Below are 14,219 nucleotides of genomic sequence, written 5' to 3' on the forward strand. Positions count from 1 at the left end.
CCAAGATCCCATATGGTCCCCTGAGCATCACTCGGAATAACTCCTGAGTGCAGAGCCAGGAGTAAGCCCTAAGCATCTCCAGGTGTGACCCCAAAAAACAACAACAACAAAAAAAAAGAAACAGCAAAGAAAACCCACAGAGATCTGTCCAATTTTTTTTTTTTTTTTTGCTTTTTTGGGTCACACCCAGCGATGCTCAGGGATTACTCCTGGCGGTGCTTGGGGGACCATATGGGATGCCGGGAATCGAACCCGGGTCGGCCGCATGCAAGGCAAACGCCCTACCCGCTGTGCTATCGCTCCGGCTCCCAGAGATCTGTCCAATTTTAAAGTATTAAAGTATTAAAACTATAGGGATAAAGGTGTACCATGTACACAGCCACCATTTGAATACCATAAGTGGCCCTAGATGTGGCCAAAAAACCCCAAATAAAGATAAATATTGAAACCATTATTAATGGGCCACAGCAATAGTACAGCACAACATATGATCCCCCACTGGCAGGAGTAAGCCCTGAATTCATCTCTCAACCAAGAGAGAAGTCTGAGCACTGCTGATTGTGGCCCAAAAATCAAACAACAAAAATCACTATTTAATATCCTTAATTAAGAGACTTGCGGGGCTGGAGGATGGGGCATTTGCCTTGCATGTGACCGACCCGAGTTTGATTCCCAGCATCCCATATGGTTCCCTGAGCATCACCAAGAGTAATTCCTGAATGCAAAGCCAGGAATTACCACCCCTGTGCATTGCCGGGTATGACCCCCCCCAAAAAAAAAAAACATGAGAGGGGCTGGAGCGATAGCACAGCGGGTAGGGCGTTTGCCTTGCACGCGGCCGACCCGGGTTCGATCCCCGGCATCCCATATGGTCCCCCAAGCACCGCCAGGAGTAATTCCTGAGTGCAAAGCCAGGAGTAACCCCTGAGCATCGCTGGGTGTGACCCAAAAAGCAAAAAAAAAAAAAAAAAAAAAAAAAACATGAGACTAAAGAGATGAGTGAGGGGCTGGAGCGATAGCACAGCGGGTAGGGCGTTTGCCTTGCATGTGGACATATGCCGCCGACGCAGGTTAGAATCCCAGCATCCCATATGGTCCCCCGAGCACCGCCTGGAGTGATTCCTGAGCGCATGAGCCAGGAGTAACTCTGTGCATAGCCGGGTGTGACCCCAAAAAAAGCAAATAAATAAATAAAGAGATGAGTGAACACTTGAGATCAGGTATCTCAAATTCAAAGATTTTTGAAAATGAGCATTTGGGCCAGACATACAGAACGGAAAGCTCTTGCCTTGCACGTGACCAATTCCAACTGGATCCCCGCCTCACAGAGGCTCCCACAGCACCATCAGGAGTGATCCCTGGGATAGCCCTGAGTACGGCCAAGTATAAAAAAAAAAGTGCATAAAGGGGGGAAAAAAACACTCACACACACGGGACTCAAAGTTTTGGAATCTAGTACACTTCAGATATGAGCTGACAGTCCCTTCATCTTATTCCCTTCCCTACCTTACCTGAAACCACTGGAGCGATATACTGCGGGTGGGGCGTTTATCTTGTGTACAGTCAACTAGAGGCCAACCAAGGATCAATCCCGAGCATTCCAGGGGTGATTCCAGTGCAGAGTCAGAAGCAAGCCCTGAGCATCACCGGGTATGACCCAAAAAACAGAAAATAAGGGGCTGGAGCGATAGCACAGCGGGTAGGGCCGACCTGGGTTCGATTCCCAGCATCCCATAAGGTGCTGAGCACCGCCAGGAGTAATTCCTGAGTGCAGAGCCAGCAGTGACCCTGTGCATCGCCAGATGTGACCCAAAAAGAGATAAAAAAAATAATAATAATAATAAAAAAATAAACAGAATTCCAACTCTACCTGAAACAGCATTTATCCTCTCAATCACAAAAACATGAGTGTCTGCTAAGAAAGCACCATGCTACACTGATATAACATAAAAATTAACTTCACCCATGACTGGGGAGAAAGCTCAAAGGGCTGGAGCACATCCTTTTGCATACCGGAAGTTTCCAGCACTTGGTCTCTAGTACCCGTACTGAGTAGGGTCCAAAATTTAAAAAAAAAATACAGGGCTCGTTTTTGTGTGGTTTATTTATTTTTTTGGGGGGGTCGGGGGGTCCTACACCAGGCAGTGCTCAGTACTGGGGAGTTCCTCCTAGTAATGCACAAGGGACGTATGGGATGGTAAAGAGTAAACCCAAGTACGTCCTGTGCAAGGCAAGCGCCCTCCCCACTGTACTATCACTCCAGCCCCCAAAACCAGGAATTTTCCACTCAGGAAACGCCCAGGTTCTCTCTTGTACACTTATCTCTCTCTCTCTCCTCTCATATTTCTCTTAATTTTTTTTTTTTTTTTTTTTGCTCTTTGGGTCACACCCGGCGATGCACGGTGGTCATTCCTGGCTCTGCGCTCAGGAATTACCCCTGGCGGTGCTCAGGGGACCAGAGGGGGTGCTGGGAATTGAACCTGGGTCGGCCTCGTGCAAGGCAAACGCCCTACCTGCTGTGCTATCGCTCCAGTCCCTTAAGTAAATTTCTTTTAAATAAAACAATTTACTTCACTAAAAACACAAAAATTAAGCTCTAAAATAACAAAAGGTAAAATAAAAGATGAACCAAAGCAGGAGAGGGTGTGGTGCAAGGCAGTGCCAAGAATGCCCTGAGATGCCGCTGGGTGGCTGGGCACACTCGGACTGGGAAAGGTCAGAATCACAGGGGCACTGTACCTGGGCTACACGTGTTAGGCAAGTGCAGAGAAGAGCAAGGCACGAAAATTTAAGCCCTGAGCTGAGACCTGATATTTCTCACTTTGTAATTTTTACATAATATCCACAGGAGAGAAAAACTATCAGAAGACCACAGTAAAAGGCCTCCTAGTCAGGGGCCGGAGTGGTAGCACAGCGGGTAGGGCGTTTGCCTTGCACGCGGCCGACCCAGGTTTGATTCCCGGCATCCCATATGGTCCCCCAAGCACTGCCAGGGGCAATTCCTGAGTGCAAAGCCAGGAGTAGCCCCTGAGCATTGCTGGGTGTGACCCAAAAAGCAAAAAAAAAAAAAAAAAAAAAAAGACCTCCTAGTCAAAGGAAGCAGAAGAAATGAAAAGACTAAGGGGGCTTACGTCTTTCAGAAACAGAATGAAAGGAAGTCAGAGTGACAGTACAGTGGGGAAGGCATCTATTTACCTTGCACACGGCCAACCCAGGTTTAATCCCCAGCTGCATTCATTCTATCCACATATGGTCCCCCTGACATATGGTCCCAGGAGTGAGCCCTGAGCAAAGAACCACAAGAAAACTGAGTGCCAGCAGGTGTGGCCCCAAAACGAAGAAACAACAAAAAACTCAAGGTATCAGGGAGTTAGTACAGGGGTTAAGGCTGTTTTGCATGTGTCTGACCCAACTGAATCCCTGATGCCACAAGGTTCCCCAGCACTGCCAAGAACAACTGCCCACAAAAAATGATTTTCACTCTAGGGCAAGGTAGTTCTCAGGGCTTAGTCCTGGCTCAAAGTCTGAAAAGGGCTAAGATCCCTCCGGCTTCCAGTCCTTAGCCCATCAATACCAAATGCCACACACCCCCAGATTCTTAGGGTGTGTCATTTTGTACAAAGGGAATAGGAGCTATGGCCTTAGTCCAGTGCTCCCTTACTACACCCATCCTAACCAGCCAATCACCATCGGATTGATGATGACCAAAGCACACACACACAAAAAAAAGTAAGAAAGAAAGAAAGAAAACCCTAACCCTCCAACAACAACAACAACAAAAAGCCAACTCCATTGGCCAGAGATGCAGCAGAAGCATTTAGGGGCTCAGCTGACCCCAATTCTATCCCCCACACCACACATGGTCCTCCAAGCATAGCAAGCATTGACCACTGAGCAAAGGCAGGAATAAGCCCCTTCCTGCAGAAGGTCAGGAACACTACTAATTGTGGCCCCAAGAGCAAAATATTAAATTTAAAAAGTGGTTCCAAGAGAGAGTACAGCACGCAGGGCATTTGCCATGCACACACCCAGCCCAGGTTCAATCTCCCCAGCACTTCACATGGTGCCCCCAGCCCCAGCAGAAGTGATGGAGCACAAAGCCAGGAGTAAGCTCTGAGCACAACCAGGTGTGGCCCAAAACCAAAATAAGTAAACAACTGAGGTTGGAATGAGACCTGTCCTGAGAAAGGACAGAGGTCTGCATGACTTCAGTAGTCTTCAGAGTATTAAAAAGGGGGCTTGGAGCAATAGCCCAGTGGGTATGGCGTTTGCCTTGCACGCGGCTAACCCGGGTTCAATTCCCAGAATCCCATATGGTCCCCTGAGCACCGCCAGGAGTAATTCCTATGTGCATGAGCTAGGAGTAAACCCTGTGCATTGCCGGGTGTGACCCAAAAAGAAAAAAAAAATCCCTGGTACATAGACAATACGTTGCACAGGACATAATGTCTTTCTCAGCCTAGAGAAATAATAGTAGCATTGTTGGGGCTGGAGTGATAGTACAGTGGGTAGGGCATTTGCCTTGCATGCAGCCGACCCGGGTTCAATTCCCAACATCCCATATGGTCCCCTGAGCACCGCCAGGAATAATTCCTGAGTGCAAAGCCAGGAGTATCCCCTGTGCATTGCCAGGTGTGACCCAAAAAGAAAAAAAAGTAGCATTGTAGTACAAAGCAATTAAAAGTACACCACCAATGTCTGACCACAAGATGCTATTTTTCCAAGTCAACCTAATTAAAAAAAAAAAAAGCATCAAGTTATAGGCAAGAAAAATATGCTCTCAATCCATCCCATAAAACAAGGGACAACTGATAAGCATGAAAATAAGATTGGAGTTTTCTAAGAAGAGCAAAGGATAAAGAAATGCTAATAAATGACACAATAGGAGGACAAAATAAGATCCATAAAACACTGACACTGGGCTGAAGACAGTACTGGAGGTTATGTGATAGACTCTGTGACAGATCCTGGTTAAATTCCCAGTATTACATATCTTCCCCAGAGCAGTACCTGAAGTGATCCCTGAGCAAAAGACAGAAGTAGACAAAAATAAAATAAACAAAACAGCAAACTATCGGGGCTGGAGTAATAGCACAGCGGGTAGGGCGTTTGCCTTGCACATGGCTGACCCGGGTTCGATTCCCAGCAGCATCCCATATGGTCCCCTGAGCACTGCCAGGAGTCATTCCTGAGTGCAGAGCCAGGAGTAACCCCTGAGCATCGCTGGGTATGACCCCCCCCAAAAAAAAAAAAAGAAAAAAAAGCAAACTATTGATACTGCTTGGAGCTAAATGTGCAATGTATAGGGAGTCTTGGATTCTCTCAGCTTTGATGATGTATGGAATGGCATTTTTTTTTTCTTTTTGGGTCACACCCAGCGATGCTCAGGGGTTACTCCTGGCTTTGCACTCAGGAATTACTCCTGGCGGTGCTTGGGGGACCATATGGGATGCTGGGGATCGAACCCGGGTTGGCCGCGTGCAAGGCAAACGCCCTAACCCGCTCTGCTATCGCTCCGGCCCCTGGAATGGCATTTTCCAGGATGAAATTTTGTTATTGTTGTTTTGGGGTCACACCTGGAGATGCTTGGAAGCTGACACAGTATTTGCACTTGGAGGTAATCACTCCTGAGTGCTGTGCCAGGGATGCAACCTAGGTCAAAGCATGAGCTCGGCCTGTTTATCCCTCCAGCCCCTCTGGTGGACAAAATTGAGAACTTACCTCCATTTTAAAAGAGAACCTGTCCAGGGTCAAAGCGAGAATATAGTGGGTAGGGTGCTTGCCTTGCACGTGGCCAATCCAGGTTCAATCCCTCACACCCATAGGGTGCCCTGAGCATCACCAGGAGTGAACCATGGGCGGAGGCAGGAGGAAGTCCTCAACACCACTGGGTGTGGTAAAAAAGAGAGAAGGGAAAAGAAGAAAAACTTTTTCTTTTTAAAAGAAATAAGGAAAAAAGGGCTGGAGCGATAGAACAGTGGGCAACATCCCACCTGGTCTCCCGGGCACTGCCAAGAGTGATTCCTGAGTAAACCCCTAAGTATCACCAGTGTGACCCAAAAAAAGGAAAAATAAGAGAGGGAGAGAGAACTTTTAAAAAATAAATTTGACGGGGGTAAAGCAATAGCGCAGACGGTAGGGTGTTTGCCTTGCATGCAGCCAACCCGGGTTCAATTCCCAGCAACCCATGTGGTCCACTGAGCACTGCCAGGAGTGATTCCTGAGTATCACTAGGTGTGACCCAAAAGCAAAATAAATAAAGTTGACATTCATTAAATATTTTTTAAAAATCTTATACTCCTCGGCCTGAGCAACAGTACAGCAGGAAGGGTGTTTGCCTTGCATATGGTCAAGACAGGTCCTATCCCCAGCACCCCATATGGTCCCCCAAGCCTGCCAGGAGTGATTGATCCCTGAGCCAGAGCCAGTAGTAGTAACCCAAGCTCCGCTGAGTGTGGGCCAAAAAAACAAACCAAAAAAACCTTATTCTCCTTACCATCATGATGAGAAAGTGAAGCCAAATAAGCCATGTCATCATCTGATCTCCTTATTACACAATTTTGCTAAAGAAAATGCAGGGGTGGGGGGGCAGGGAGGGGGGACATGAGGCAGTACTGGCAATCCATTCGGCACAGAGAGCAGACCCAGGGATCCCACGTGCAGAGTCAGCATTCCAGCCCACTGAGCCGTTTCCAACATCTCAGACTAATACAAAAGGTGTTTTTATGTGGGGCTGGGGAGTCAAACCTAGGACCTCACACAAACAAGGCAAATGCTCTACCACTGAGCTATAACTGCCTGACAAATTTGGGTTTTTTCATGTGACTTTTTTTGTGGGATGGTTAGGGAGGCCTGAGCCACACCCAGTGATGCTCAGGACTTATTCCTGGCTTTGAGTTCAGAGATCATTCCTGCTCGGCTCTGGGGACTCTACTGGGGTACAAGATTATTAAACTCAGCTGGGTTAAATGCAAAGCAAGCTCTTTCCCTGCTGCACTCTATTTTTGGCCCATAAATTTCTGGGACTCAGATTGAGACAATGGTTCAACAGGCTGGAACACATACTTTGTATCGGGAACTCTGATTTGGGTCCCTGGCACCTCATGATTCCCTAGCACTATCTGAAGTCGCCCATAGTGCTATTAAGTGTGACACACCCCCCCCAACATACACACACACACACACACACACACACACACACACACACAGAGTTTATGGAACACTTGAATTCGGGAGGGTTGGAGGGAGGAAGTAGGGGTAAGAAATAAGAAGGGTCAGAAGACTGACCCTAGGGTTTCAGTGTAGTGATTTTTTTTTGGGGGGGGGCTCTTTGGGTCACACCCAGCACTGCTCAGGGCTAACTCCTGGCTCTGCACTCAGGAATCACTCCTGGCAGTGCTTGGGGGACCATCTGGGATGCTGGGAATCGAACCTGGGTCGGCCGCGTGCAAGGCAAACACTCTAGCTGCTGTACTATCACTCCAGCCCCAACCCTAGGGTTTCAAACACAGAGAGCAGACACCCCATCACACAGCTACACCTCCACTCCCAGGACTCTTTCATAACAGACCTTTACCATCACAACCAGTAAGTTGATACGCTTGCTTTTTGGGTCACACCCGCGATGCTCAGGGGTTACTCCTGGCTATGCACTCAGGATTTACTCCTGGCAGTACTTGGGAGACCATATGGGATGCTGGGGATAAAATCCAGGTTGGCGCATGCAAGGCAAAAGTCCTACCCGCTGTACTATCACTTTGGCCCCTGTTGATTATTTAAAACACGTTTTCCTTTTTTTTTTCTTCTTTTGGCTTTTGGGACACACCCACCTGTGCTCACAGCTTACTCCTGGCTTTGCACTCAGGGACTGTTCCTGGCAGGGCTCAGGGGACCATACAAGATACCAGGATCAAACCTGGACTGGCCACATACAAGGCAAACACCCTTACCTGCTGTACTATCGCTCATGTTTTCATAATTCTTAAACATACCTTTAACAGAAAATCCTTAATAAGGAACTAAAGAGACGATAGGGAGGGCCCTTCCCTTACATGGACCAACTTGGATTCCATCGCTTACACTCCATTCGGTTCCCTGAACCTTGCCAGGAGTGATCCCTGAGTGCAGAGCACTGCCAGGTATGACCCCACCAAAGAAAAACAAACACCCTAATAAAACTTTATCTCCTGGAGCACATATGCTACCCAAGCCCATGTGCTGCTTACACCCATGTGGCCGGAGCACATGTCGCCCACACTCCGTTCTTGAGATTTGTACTTTCACCCTTTCCTGTCTAATGCTGGGCTGTGTGTAGGGGCTCTCTCCGCTCCTGGAGAAGCCCGGTTCTCTCTTGAGCACAATACTCTCCACTCTCTCTTCCTCCTTCCCTAAAATAACCTCCAAATAGGGGCTGGAGTGATAGCACAGTGGGCAGGGTGTTTGCCTTGCTTGCAGCTAACCAGGGTTCGATTCCCAGCATCCCATATGGTCCCTCGAGCACCGCCGGAGTAATTCCTGAGTGCAGAGCTAGGTGTGACCCAAAAGCAAAACAACAACGACAACAAAAAACCTCCTAATAAAATCTGTTTTACTCAAAAGAAAAAAAAAACTTAAAAACTTTTATCTCCCTTGGGGCTGAAGCAATAGCACAGCGGGTAGGGCATTTGCCTAGCACGCGGCCGACCCGAGTTCAATTCCCAGCGTCCCATATGGTCCCCTGAGCACTGCCAGGAGTAATTCCTGAGTGTATGAGCCAGGAGTAACCCCTGTGCAACGGCGGGTGTGACCCAAAAAGCAAAAAAAAATAATAATAATAATAACAATAATAATTTAAAAACTTTTATCTCCCTGGGGCTGGAGCAATAGCACAGCAGGTAGGGCATTTGCCTTGCACGAGGCCAACCCGGGTTCGAATCCCAGCATCCCATATGGTCCCCTGAGCACCGCCAGGAGTAATTCTTGAGTGTAGAACCAGGAGTAACCCCTGTGCATCGCCGGGTGGGACCCAAAAAGCAAAAAAAAATTTAAAAAATTTAAAAAAAAATAAAAACTTTTATCTCCCTGGGGCCAGAGCAATAGTACAACAGGCAGGGTTCTGCCTTGGACAAGGCCAACCTGGGTTCCATGCCCAGGCACTGCCAGGAGTAACTTCTGAGTGCAGAGCCAGAAGTAACCCCTAAGCATAGCCAGGGCTGGAGGATGGGGGGAGGAAAACACCTTTGTCTCCCTATTTACTCAGGAAATCTGAGTGCTCTTGTGAAGTGGATTCAGTTTCAGTGGTCTTTAGATAGAGGATCTCTAGTATAATACATATATCCACACCATCTGGAGACCATCTAAGAACTTTGAGGAACCCAAATTAATTCTAGAATAGTAAAATTCTCAATAAAATTTCTACCAAAAGGTTTAAAACATAGTAATAATAATAATAATGCTGCAAATCAATCTGATGAAAAGAAAAAATACATAGCAATAATTTTATGCCTAGGAAGAGGCCTTCAGAAAGTATTACAATGAATCAGGAGGGCTGGAGAGACACTACAGAGGCTAAAGCACTTGCCTTGCATGAGGCGAAACCAGCACCACACGGTCCCCTAAGCACCACAGGGAGTAATGCCGAGCACAGAGCCCCAGAGTAGCTCCTAAGCACGGCCAATGTGGACCAAATACCCAAAATCAAAACAATAAAATAAAGTCAAGAGGGGCTAGATAGACTATATAGCAGGGACATTTCTTGCCTTGCAGATAGATGGCTGACCTGGGTTCAATCCCTGAAATTCCATCGGGTCCCCTGAGCGCTACCATGTTGTGATGCCTGAGCAAAGACCCAGAAATAAGACCTGAATAGAGGGGCTGGAGTGACAGAATAGCAGATAGGGCATTTGCCTTGCACACAGCTGACCCAAGTTCAATCCCCAGCATTTCCATATATGGTCCCTCGAGCACCACCAGGAGTAATTCCTGAGTGCAGTGCCAGGAGTAACCCCTGAACATCACCAGGTGGGACCCCCAGCCCCCCAGATAAGTTGTTCTCATTTTAAACTCTGGGAACCCACCTTCCCAGCTTCAAGATTTTTAGCCAAGCAGCTACACCACACAAAGCACCACACAAAGCACAGTACATTACAAAGGCACGCTGGCAGGGATCAGATGGTATCAACCCAATTAAAAGCTCCAGGTCTGTATTATGGACCATAATTACAATCACCATATGCAGAAAAAAGTAATAGGCAAGTAGATGAGGATAAACAGGAGAGGCTGCTGCTCATTTCTAACTAGAGTCAGTTTGCTTATAGCAAGACAGTCAGATATACTGGAGTCATAGTACCGTGAGTCAGGCGTTTGCCTGACTTGCAGCCAACCCAGGTTCGATCCCCATATGGTCCCCCAAGTACCAAGAGGAGTGATTCCTGAATGCAGAGTCAAGAGTAAGCCCTGAGCATGCCAGGTGTGGTCCAAAAATAAAAATAAATAAAATTTTAAAACTTCAAAACAACAAACTTTAAATTATGTCTTTCTCTAATTCCAGGAAGGAGGTACAACCAAAATGATTACTCCTACTTTCCATAATGGGCAATTTTATGTATCACAGTCTGATGACAATAGAAAATACATATACAGTACTTGCTAAGTCAGGATTTTCTAAAGTATCATTCAATAAGAGTGACAGCTCTCTTAGTAAAATCACCTGGAAGACATCACAGGCGTATGGATGCATAGAATTAGTGGTAGGGGCCAGAGAGATGTCTCAGCAGACTGAAATACATGCTCTCTGTAAAGGAGACAAGGGTTCAATCCCCAGTACCACACGGTTCCCTGAGCACTGCCACTGTGACTCCAAAATCAAAGAGTTTGTTTTAATCACACCTCTCCCTACTGTAATGTTCAGCTAAATTTGCCTTGACAATGGCTTCATTTTTTTAAATCCTCAGCTGAAAAAATATCCCAAAGATGAGGGACACAGTGCAATGGCAGAATACCGGGCCTGGTACGAGTGTGTAAGGCTCTGGGTTCCCACCAATAGCACCACTAAAAAAACCTTTCAGGGGCAGGAGGGCAGCAGGGAGGGCGCTGCCCTGCAATGCAGCAACCCAGCTTGGATTCCCAACATTCCACATGGTTCCCCAAGCCCCACCAGGGTTTAATCCTGAATGCAGAGGGTGGGTAACCCCTGAGTCCAAAAGAGGTTTGGTCTACGTGTGGCCCAAGATAGAAAAAAAATAAAATAAAGACTATTTCAAACTCTTAGATCAGGCTGAGCAGTAGCTCCCCAAGCACTGAGCTGAGCGTAGTCCCTGAGCACTACTAGGTCTGGTCCAAAACCTAAAAGTCTTGGGGCTGGAGTGATAACATAGCAGGTAGGGCATTTGCCTTGCACGTAGCCAACCTGGGTTGGCTCCCCAGCATCCTATATGGTCCCCTGAACCCTGCAAAAAACTATCCAAGAGCAGAACCAGGAGTTAAGTCTTGAGCACTGCTAGGTGTGAACCAAAAATCACAAAATGGAAACAGGGCCAGAGTGATAGCACAGCAGGTAGGGCGTTTGCCTTGCACGCGGCAGACCCGGGTTCGATTCCCAGCATTCCATATGGTCCCCTGAGCACCACCAGGAGTTAATTCCTGAGTGCATGAGCCAGGAGCCCTGTGCATCACCAGGTGCATCACCAAAAAGCCAAAAAAAAAAAAAAAAAAAAAAAAGAAAGAAAGAAAGAAAGAAAGAAAACAGTCTGAACATTTAAAAAAAATTAACTTTTTTTTTTTTTTGCTTGTTTTCAGGCTACACCCAGCTGTATTCAGGCTGGGGAAGCACATGGGGTCCCAGATATGCAAAGAAAACACCTTACCTACCATACTATCTCTCTGGCCCACAAAGCAACAGATTTCAATTATAGCCTAGAATCAAAAGCCAAAAGAATAAATCAGGGGGGCTGGAGGGATAGCACAGCGGGTAGGGCGTTTGCCTTGCACGCGGCCAACCCGGGTTCAAATCCCAGCATCCCATATGGTCCCCTGAGCACAGCCAGGGGTAATTCCTGAGTGCAGAGCCAGGAGTAACCCCTGTGCGTTGCCAGGTGTGACCCAAAAAGCAAAAAAAAAAAAAAAAGAATAAATCAGGGGCTGGAGAGATAGCACAGCGGTTAGGGCATTTGCCTTGCAGGCAGCCGACCAGGGTTCAAATCCCAGCATCCCATATAGTCCCCTGAGCACGGCCAGGGGTAATTCCTGAGTGCAGGGCCAGGAGTAACCCCTGTGCATCGCCAGGTGTGACTCAAAAAAGCAAAAAAAAAAAAAAGAACAAATCAGGGCCAAAGAGATAGAAAAGTCAGGGAGGGAGTTTGTCCTACACCTGATTGACCCAGGTTTGATCCCAGTCATTCCATATGGTCCCCCGAGACATTCTTGAGTGAAGAGCCAGAAGTAACCCTTGAACACAGCTAGGTGTGGTCCAAAAACAAAACAAAAAAAGAACTGAGCACTGCTCAGTCCTACAAAATATAGTTTTTAAAAAAGTCATTTGCCCTGTATGCTGCTGACCCCAATTCAATCCCCAGAACCCTGTCCCCAGCAGCATATATCAACCCCCAAGTACACCACAGGGTGTAAGCCAAAACCAAAAAAAAAAGAAAAAGAAACAAAAAAATATATACTTTGACCTCTCCAAGATGAGAACCAGACAGGTCTGTACACTTCTCAACATCTATCCCCACCATCTATCTAGGTTTTTACGTAAGAATAAAGGCAAGGGCTGAAGTGATAGTACAGCAGGGAGGGCATTTGCCTTTCACACAGCCAACCCTGGTTTGATTCCCAGCATCCCGGAATATCCCCTGAGCACCACCAGGAGAAAATTCCTGAATGCAGAGCCAGGAGTAACCCTTGAGTATCACAGGGTGTGACCCAAAAAGCAAAAACAATAAAAGAAAGAACAAAGGCAAAACTATACTATATGGAGACAAACTTTCTATCTTTAATGTGAACACCAAAAAGGGAACCTGTCAATAGATGGCCGCCCACACAGTCCATCCAGTAAACGCCCCTCCAAAAAAACCCCAACTAAGCCAATGCAGATTCAAGATAACTACCAAGACAATATTTTTTTTTTTATCTACCAGCTACTTGGCTAACAAACCAGAGTAGGAAGGCATATTTAAGACATGAATCAACAGAAACAAAAGTGACACACCCACATTCTCCCTCTAACTTTAAAGAATGGAAGAGTTCCACGCTGAAGTGATTGCAAAGTGAAGCCAAGCAGTAAGTCACCGCACACCACAAAATTGTTTCTGATTAAACCTTTACACAGTATTTCAGGCTGAGGGGGAGGGGCAACCTCCGATGCCCATAGCACAGGTGACTGCAACAATGTGTCCAGGCAGAAACCATTTCAAAAGTATCCAGAGCTGCAAGGAAACAGCTCAAGAATGAGGTAGCCGGAGACTGAAAAGCTGCAGCAAGGAGAGCTACTAGACATCCAGGGGTCACCTGAGCATTGGCTCTGGGAGAGAGCAATGGAAAGGACTTTCCCCATTTCTTGTCCACAACAGACTAAGTAACAACTCTTCTGAGTAACAACTCTCTGTTCTCTCCACGTCTTCACCACCCCACCCCAAGGACCATTCACTTCAATTACAAACTGCAAGAGGAGTGAGAGCCTACTCTGAAGGAGGCAGTGACCAAGAGCTTGGGGCAGGACTTGAAGAGATACTGCAGGGCTTTAAGGAGCTGCTTGCTTTGCATGCAGCCAACCCCCCCGGGGTTCCATCCCTGGCACCCCACAGGGCCCCCAGGGCCCTGCCAGAAATGATCCTTGCACTCAGAGCCAGGAGTTACCCCAATCAAGCCCTGCCAGATATGGCCCAAAAAACAAAAAGAAAAAGAAATCAAATCCAACAACTAAAACATAGGTCAACAAGTGATTCAGAAACGTTTACTAGTGCCCAAGGCAGCCTTCTCCTCTGGGTGGCAAAGAAAATGAGCCAGAACCCAACCATGATATATGCACAAACCAGCCTCCACACAATCACTAGCTCAATATACTCACGATTCCAGCCAGCCAAAGCCAACTCTTAAGACAAAAAATAACAAGCGGGGACCTCCATCTTGAAAAATGAAATCTAAGCTCAATCAAATAAGTGCGCCTGAAATCCAGTGCCCTTCCAAGCTGAAGTCATAGGTAGCTCCCTCCCAATGGGGAGTTAGTTAAGATCCAAACTCATTCC

General features: G+C 47.0%; 1 protein-coding gene across 8 annotated transcripts in view; it reads right to left on the reverse strand.

Moving 5' to 3' along the window:
* NSD1 (nuclear receptor binding SET domain protein 1) overlaps positions 1–14,219 on the reverse strand; it is a 114,935-nt gene that overhangs the window by 96,353 nt on the left and 4,363 nt on the right. The gene's annotated exons all lie outside the window — the stretch shown is intronic.

The sequence above is a fragment of the Sorex araneus genome, chromosome 2 (assembly GCF_027595985.1).
Source record: "Sorex araneus isolate mSorAra2 chromosome 2, mSorAra2.pri, whole genome shotgun sequence".
NCBI classification, from domain to species: domain Eukaryota; kingdom Metazoa; phylum Chordata; class Mammalia; order Eulipotyphla; family Soricidae; genus Sorex; species Sorex araneus.